We start from the raw sequence: 8,861 nt of genomic DNA on the forward strand, positions 1-8,861 counted from the left end.
TTGTCTTCCATTGTTCCTTTGTGTAACAGCACTGATTGGAGGCAGCCGCTGCCGACTGGCATTATAATCAGGGATGTGGGGACTGGGTGAGTTGGAAACGGGGCATCCAGTCCATAGGAGCAGCTGCTGTCGAGCTACAGCCAGTAAGTACCACATGAAAATATGGGTCCAGCATTGCCAAATATCCTCAATTTTATTTTTTCCTTAGAAAAACCAGAAGTTGAGATTTTTACATAAAATCAATTTTTAAATATTGGCAATGAATTATTTTTTGAAACACTGAGCAGGCAGAAGGGGTCAAACAGACTTGTCAGTCAGAAAATCTGGCTCATGGGTGGCCAGTTTGTGACCTTGGTTGTAAGAACATTCATGTCTTGTCCTTTTGTCCTGGAGACAGCTCCTTCAGCACTGTTTCTCCCTCCAATGGGCCACATCTGCCGTGCTTGACCCTAGAAGTTTCCTCCAGTGTTAGGGGGTAGAGGCGGCCTCAGAGCTGTGAGCTTGGGGGTGGCGAGGCTGCCTGCCTTGGTCTTGGAGCACTGCCAGGGTGAGTGGGGCAGACACTGAAGAGTTGGACTCACCAGCAGCTGCTCCGTGGAGCAGGGATCCAGTGAAGAGAGATGGACTCATGCCAGGTGCCTGGGTTTGTTCACCATCTGGTCTGTCCTCCTGTGACTATGCTCTCACTCATGGCCAGCCCCGGGGCTGTGGACTTAACATGAAGCCGGAATGGTAGTAAATCTTTTAACTTGCTGAGAATTCCTTAAAAAAAAGAAAAACTATATATGTGTGTGTATATATGTATATATATATTCTAATCACTTCAACTAATGCCGGCTTCATTTATGTTTGATGCTGGTCCAGCCAGACATGGAGCAGAAAACTGAAGGAAGTAGGGAGTAGAGCATGTTGATGTTGGGGTGAAAGCATCTGAGGCAGAAGAGAGAAGGCAATATGCAGGCACGGTGGTGGGGTGAGCCTGGCATGAGGTTGGAGAAGGCTGAAGTTGAGGGAACGCAGGAGATGCTGAGGTCCTTTCATGAGCTTTGGGTTTAAGCAAATGAGTTCTGGAGCCATCTGAGGCTTTTAAGTAGATTAGCACATCTTCTGACTACATTTTAAAAGAATAACTCTTAACTGATTTGAGAGTAGAACATAGTAGATGGTGGAGACAAAAGCAGAGTGAAACAAATTGGAAAAATTCTGAGGAAAGATGATTCTGTTTTAGACCAGATATGTAGAAACAGAAGAGATTTGTTCAGATTTTATATATATATGTATATATATATATGTATATTTTAAAGGCAGGTATAGCTCATAGATCAGATGTGGATTTGGAGAGAAATCTTATTGTCAAGGATGTTTCTAAGAAATTCACCTAAATAAACAGAAGGGTCAATTTATCATTTACTGAGAGGGAAGACAATTGGAGGGGAAGGTAAGGGAGACAACAAAAGCTTATTATGAACCTCTGTTTTATTTAATTTTTCCATTTTTTATTGACACATATTTGATTTTAAATGTTATGTTAATTTCTGGTATATAACACTGATTCTGTTATACATGTATATGTACATACAAGTCTTTTCATATTCTGTTTCACTACAAGTTAATAAAAGTTTTGCACTTGAGCTAGACAGAAAAGTGGAGACGTTAATTATATAGTTGATATACATGTCTGGAGTTCAGGAGTAGTGCTATAAATCTGAGAACCATAAAATGTGTATATGTGTGGGTATTTGCATGATAAGGATAAATAAAATAAACAAGGGGGTGAATACAGAAAGAGAAACCAAACGAGAAGGATTGAAAACTGAGAGACCTACATCACTTTAAAATTTAGTCATCAGGGAGCTGAGGCAGACTCAGCCAGAGGACGGCAGACAATTTAGGAAAATGTGAAGACTTGGAATCTAGGTGAACTGAAGGATTTATTTTAAAGAAGAGGGCTTGAAAAACTGTGTCATATGCTGCCACTAAGTCAGGAAAGCTGAGGCTTGACAGTTCAAGGTGTTTGATAAGGTGGAGGTCATTGCTAATATACATAAGGGCATTTTTGGTGGAGCAGTAGGACAGAGAACCTGATGTGAGGGGGTTTATAGACAAAGTGGGAGGAGATAAAATGCATAATAAACATAATAGATCATTTCATCTATCAAAGGGTGAAGAGAAGTAAACCATTTAGCAGAGATTTGCTTATCAAAGTGATCAGTTCACTACAGTGATTATCTAATTGTCAATAAAAATAAAATATATTTTACAGACTAGGAGCTTAGCAAATTGATAGGTTGCTGGCATATTTCAGTACCCAGTGCCTTGTGTAGGCCTTGAATTTGATGAATGATCAATTGGCATTTGATATTAATAAAAAATTTTAAAATATTTGAAGGCATAATGTAAATAAGTGTATAATTGTGGGGACAGGCAGGGCTAAAACTTTTACAAGTAAATGGAAGAAACCACCCCACACATGTAGAAAATGAGCCTCTGTTTATGTTCATAATTATAACATGAATTGGATGGGATTAAGCATCTAAGGAGATGATTTAGGTGTACTTCACTGGCATATTTAATTTGAGTCACATTGGCTATCTAATATAGCCATAACTTAATCTAAAGAAATGTTAACTTTTAGACAAAATATGCTCAAAATAATGAAGTCGGCAAGTTGTGTTTTTACTGTGCAAATTATGGTTTGTAGTAGTTAAAATCAGCTGCATCAGGCACTTTCTGAGTATGAATAATCAAAGTTTAAACGGGAATAATTTTAAAATATCTTTGACATCATCTCAAAATTCCCCTGCATTAATTCTCATGTTTTTCAAACTAATGACTTATGCAAGTTTTGGAAACTTACAGGGGATAATTGAATCCTATTTGCATGAATACCGAACAGGGCGTCCCTGACTTGTGTTTGACAAGCTTCCAACACTGATCCATGGGAAGTAGATAATTAATCAGAAAATAAAACACCTCTTTTCTTAGGAAGCACAACACATGCTATGCAAAATAGAGCACAAAATTTGGGGAATAATATTTACCTTTTAAATGTTGACTGTTAGTTTTAAATTCAGCTAAAATTCAAATCCTTTAGAGTATATGAATATCAAACACTCTGAATCTAAGCAAAAATGTTTTGCTTGAGCATATTCTTTGGTGTCTGAGATAGTGAAAGTTTTTTGTCAAAGAGATATGTTTGCCATCCTTTATAATACTGTTGAAAATTATGTTGACAGAGGATCTTTGTTTTATTTAATTTTTCCATTTTTTATTGAAGCATAGTTGATTTACAATGTTATGTTAGTTTCTGGTATATAACATAGTGATTCGGTTATACATGTATATGTACATACATAGTCTTTTCATATTCTGTTTCATTACAAGTTACAACAAGCCATTGAATATAGTTCCCTGTGCTGTCCAGTAGGACTTTGTTGTTTCTCTATTCTGTACATAATAGTTTGTGTCTGTCAATCCCAATTTTCCAACTTAATCCTCTCACCAGCTCCTTCCCTTCCCTTCCCTTCCTTTCCTGGTAACCATGTTTGTTTTCTGTATCTGTGAGTCTCTGTTTTATAGATAACTTTGTATCATTTTTAAGGGTCCACATAATAAGTGATATCATATATTTGTCTTTTTCTGACAGACTTACTTCACTTAGTGTGATAATCTCTAGGTCCATCCATGTTGCTGCAAATGGCATTATTTCATTCTTTTTTATGGCTGAGTAGTATTTCTCTCTTGTGCTCTCTCTCTCTCTCTCTCTCTCTCTCTCTCCATATATATGTATATATGGAGAGAGAGAGAGAGAGATATATATATATCACTTCTTCTTTATCCAGTCATCTGTTGATGCCCATTTAGGTTGCTTCCATGTCTTGGCTGTTGTAAATAGTGCTGCTGTGAGCATTGGGGTGCATGCATCTTTTCAAACTAGAGTTTTTGTGTTTTCTAGGTATTTGTTCAGGAATGAAAATCCTAGATCATAGGCTAAGTCTATTTTTTTGTTTTTTTAAGGAATCTCCATACTTTTCTCCATAGTGGCTGCACCAGTTTACATTCCCTCCAACAGTGTAGAAAGGTTCTTTTTTCTTCACAACCGCTCCAGTGTTTGTTTACTATTTGTAGGCTTTTTGCCAATGGCCATTCTGCCGGGTGTGAGGTGATACCTCATTGTAGTTCTGATTTGCATTTTTTGAATAATGAGTGATGTTGAGCATCTTTTTATGTGTGTGTTGGCCATCTGTATTTGTTCTTTGGAGAAATGACTATTTAGATCTTCTGCCCATTTTTTGATTAGGTGGTTGTTGTTGTTGTTGTTTGATGTTGAGCTGTGTGAACTGCTTGTATATTTTGGAAAATAGTCCATTGTTGGTCTCACTGTTTGCAAATATTTTCTCCCTTTTAGTTGGTTTTCTTTTCATTCTGTTTATGGTTTCCTTTACTGTGCAAAAGCTTTTAAGCTTAATTGAGTCTCTGTTGTTTGTTTGTTTGTTTGTTGCTTTTATTTCTATTACTCTAGGAGATAGAGTTGGCAGAAGTAGGCTTCCTGACTACAGAATATACTACAAAGCTACAGTAATCAAAACAGTACTGTACTGGCACAAATACAGACACATAGATCAATGGAACAGGATAGAAAGTCCAGAAATACGCCCACACACTCATGGTTGATTAAACTATGACAAAGGAGGCAAGAATATATGATGAAGAAAAGACAGTCTCTTCAATAAGAGGTGCTGGGAAAACGGGACAGCTACCTGTAAATGAATGAAATTAGAGCTTTCTCTAACATCATATACAAAATTAAACTCAAAATGGATTAAAGACCTAAATGTAAGCCTGGATACTATAAAACTCCTAGAGGAAAACATAGGCAGGACATTCTTGTACATAAATCAAAGCAATACTTTTTGGACCCATCTCCTCAGGTAATAGAAGACCTTTGTTTTAACCTGTTTACTAAATCCATCTCTATATAGACAGAGTGAAATGATGACTTCTCTTTGGAGAATATATTTATCTGAGTTAGTCATAGTGTGTTAGAAACTGTGTATTTTGTTTGGCAAACATACCACTTGTATGAAGGGTGTATTTCAAGGGTGTCCTTGAAAAACCACTCTTCTCAAGGAATACTTTTGTTCTTCCACCCAGGGCTAACTAGAAAGACATACTTGAAACCAAACAGTGAAATTAGGAAGAGGAACACAAGGATCGACAGAGCTACCAAGCTACCCTTTTATTAATCTTGCTAAATAGCTCAGAATATCCATTAAGAAATACACCAATAACATGTGCTATTTATTTGACCCTCACAGAGTTAAGATCAGAATTAAAGGAACTGTTAACATAGATTAATATATTTTGTTTGATGGACAAAGTCCAGCTCCAATATTCTCCCTAAGATCTCCTTTCTCTAGATGTCCCTAGAAATCTACTTGCACCCATGACACAGCAAAGGGCATATCTTATACATCTACTTATGCCCAGTCCTCTGCACTTAGTAGGTGCTCAATAAATATTGAATAAAAAAACCTCTAAATGTAAGAGTGACAAGAATAAGGATAGTGTTGTATTCTTCACTCCTGCATCCTCAGCTCCCAGTGCTGTCCTGCATGTAATTGGTGCTAAAATAACTTTTATTTATTAAGTAGATAAACTGATTAAAATTTATAAAAAGTCTTTAATGCACAACACAAAATTATCATCACCAATTTAAAACCGAAGTTTTGCACTCCAAAGATCTTACCAACTACTCTATATTAAATTACATATTTGTCTTGTCCATGTCTTTAACTCTAATCTTATACTTCCCTTAACTTCTAAATACTGTTACCTGGATAATCAAGTATTATATAGAGTCAATGTGTGCAAAATTGAATTTCCACCTACATGCTTTAATTTTCTTTTCTGATAAAGAGATCTCAGTTCCCTTGGTTATGCATAATTCCAAAAGTTCTTCAGCTTTGTCCAATTCCTCACCTCAACACTTTTTATTTTTAGCCAAGCATGATGATGAGATTTACACACTTCCACTTCTGATTTTTCCCACTATTCCTGGAAAGGCACAGCTAAGTCCTTATCATCTTTATCCTAGACTTCTGTGTTTGTTTTCTGTCTGGTTAAGTTTTCCTGGACTACTATATGGAACCTGGTCTCTTGATTTCCAATTCCTTAACTACCCTCTCCCTATTCAATCTATCCTGTGCAATATTCAGACCTAAAATACTCCTCCTAAATTTTCAGTTACTTTCCTGTTTATAAATCAGTGGTTCAAAATTTATCACTAAACAGAAGTTCAGCTCCTTTGGGGGTGCAAAATTACCAGTATCTACACCCACCCTATTTTCAGTCTTTGCTCCTTTCCTCTTTATTATTGTCATAATTATATTCCAGCCAAACTAAACTGAAACCCTCTGTTCATATTGCGTATTTTGCAAATATTTGCTTTATTGGCATTGTTCCTGAAATAACACTTTTCATCTTTTCTATCTAAATCCTACTTATCCATTAAGATTCATCTCAAATCCTACTCCCTATGTGTATGCCAAAGGAGGAATTCAGGTACAGGGTTTCTGGTTAATTACACCCATCATTTTCTAGCCCACTGGTCCATGTAAGGCCTCTCTCTTGTTTTATTCAGCTATTTATTCCCTTAACCCCCTCCCCCTGTCGCCATTACTTTGCAGCCTTTTAAGAACAACAATTTTTACATTTTTAATAGGTATCCAAAATTTATATATGCCATTGTGCTATGGAATACATTTTGTTTTTCTTGTTTTATTCAGCATTATGGTTTTTGGAGCTTTATTTACAATTTAGTGTATGCATATGGTCTCTTCCAACTGCTGTATTTTATTCCATCTATTCGCTATGTACAATGCAGCCCAAGAAACCTTTAAGGATATAAATTTGATTATGGCACTCTGTTGCTTAATAATTTTCAGTAATTTTTTAAAAATTTCACTTAGGATAAATTTCAGAATTCTTCACACGTCTATAAGGCCTTACAAGATCTGGGCTGTTTCTAGCTCTTAGGGTGCATTCTTTGCCCTTCATCCCTTTGACCTCAGGTTCCTCAGACCTGTAACACTTCCCCTTTGCTCTTTGCACAAAATGTTCTCTTTTCCTTTGGGTATCAGCTTCAATTTTGCTTCCTAAGAAAAGCCTTCTAAGACTGGGGAAATAAACCAGACGTCCAAGTTTAGATATTCTTTCACATCAAATGCTTCTTATTATACTTTATACAATCTGTGTATGTATTTATTTACACATGCAATCAGTTCTTTAATACCTGTCTTACTCACTATAGAATCAGCTCCCTGAAAGCTGGGACCAGGTCTGTCTGTTTCACAGGTCCATCTTGCTTACGGTGCATGGACCGCTGGGAAGCTTTCAATTAAAAAGTGTTGAATAAATGAATGACATGGGAAAAAAGTGACTTGCCCAGCACCAGAAAACAAATTAAAGTCAAGCTCAGGACAAGAAAGCAGTACTTTCCTTTTCATGAATTCATTTAAAATATGTGTATCTATATAGATAGATATTTATTTATTCAACATGTATTTATTCATTTATATTAAGATACAGTTGATTTACAATATATTAGTTCCAATGTTAGAACATAATGATTTAAACATTTCTACAGATTGTACTCCATTTATAGTTATTACAAAACATTGGTTATATTTCCCATGCAATAGAATGTATCCTTATAGTTTATTTATTTTGTACATCGTAGTTTATATCTCAAGTCCCTACCACTATCCTGCCCCTCCCCCTCCCTCTCCTACTGAAAACCACTAGTTTGTTCTCTATATCTGTGAGTCTGCTGCTTTTTTTTAAAAATTACATTCACTAGTTTGCTCTGCTTTCTTCAGACTCCACATATATCATACCACTCCCTTCTGGCCTGAAGTTTTTCTGCTGAAAAGTCAGTTGATTGCCTTATGAGAGATACTTGTGTATTACTTGTTGGTATTCACTTGCTACCTTTAATAATCTCTTTTTATCTTCAATTTTGGCCACTTCAATTACAGTATGTCTTTGTGTGCTCCTTTTTGAGTTGATCCTGTCTGGGACACTCTGTACTTCTTGGACTTGGATCTCTGTTTTCTTTCCCAGGTCAGTGGAGTTTTCAGCTACTATATCTTCAAGTATGTTCTTGGCCTCTTTCTTTCTCTCTTGTCCTTCTGGAACCCCTATAATGCTTGATGTTGTCTCAGAGGTCTGTTAAACTGATCTAATTTCTTTTTATTCATTTTCCTTCCCAGCCTCACTGATTTACACTCTTCTGTCTTCCAGCATGCTTATCCATTTTTGTGTAACATTTAGTGTACTCTTGCTTCCTCTTAATGTATTCTTCTTTGCAGTGTTGTATTCATCTCTGCTTGTTTGTAATTTAAAACATCTTACCTCTCACTCTGCCCATCCTTTCTTCTCCCTAGTTCCTTGACATTTTTATGATCATTATCCTGAACTCTTTTTTGGTTAGATTGTCTATCTCCACTTCACTTAGTTTTTCTGGGGTTTTATCTTGGTCCTTCATTTGGAACATGTTCCTCTGTTTCCTCACTTTCCCTAGTCTGTGAATTTTACTTCTATATATCTGGAATGTTGGTTACATCTCCTGACCTTGATTAGGTGGCCTCTTATAGGCAATGTCCTGTGTGTCCTGGCAGCACATTCTGCTCTGGTCACCAGAGCTGTATGCTCCAGCTGTGCCTCCTATGTGGGCTGCCTGGGTCCTTCTGTTACAGCAGGCTGGCTGCTTTGGACAGTCTGGTAGGCATACCTGACCCCCAGTCCAGTTGGTTGTCAGGTCCTGCCTCCTACATATGCTGCCAGCCCCCACTGGTTGA

Source organism: Vicugna pacos, unplaced genomic scaffold (assembly GCF_048564905.1).
Source record: "Vicugna pacos unplaced genomic scaffold, VicPac4 scaffold_20, whole genome shotgun sequence".
NCBI lineage: Eukaryota > Metazoa > Chordata > Mammalia > Artiodactyla > Camelidae > Vicugna > Vicugna pacos.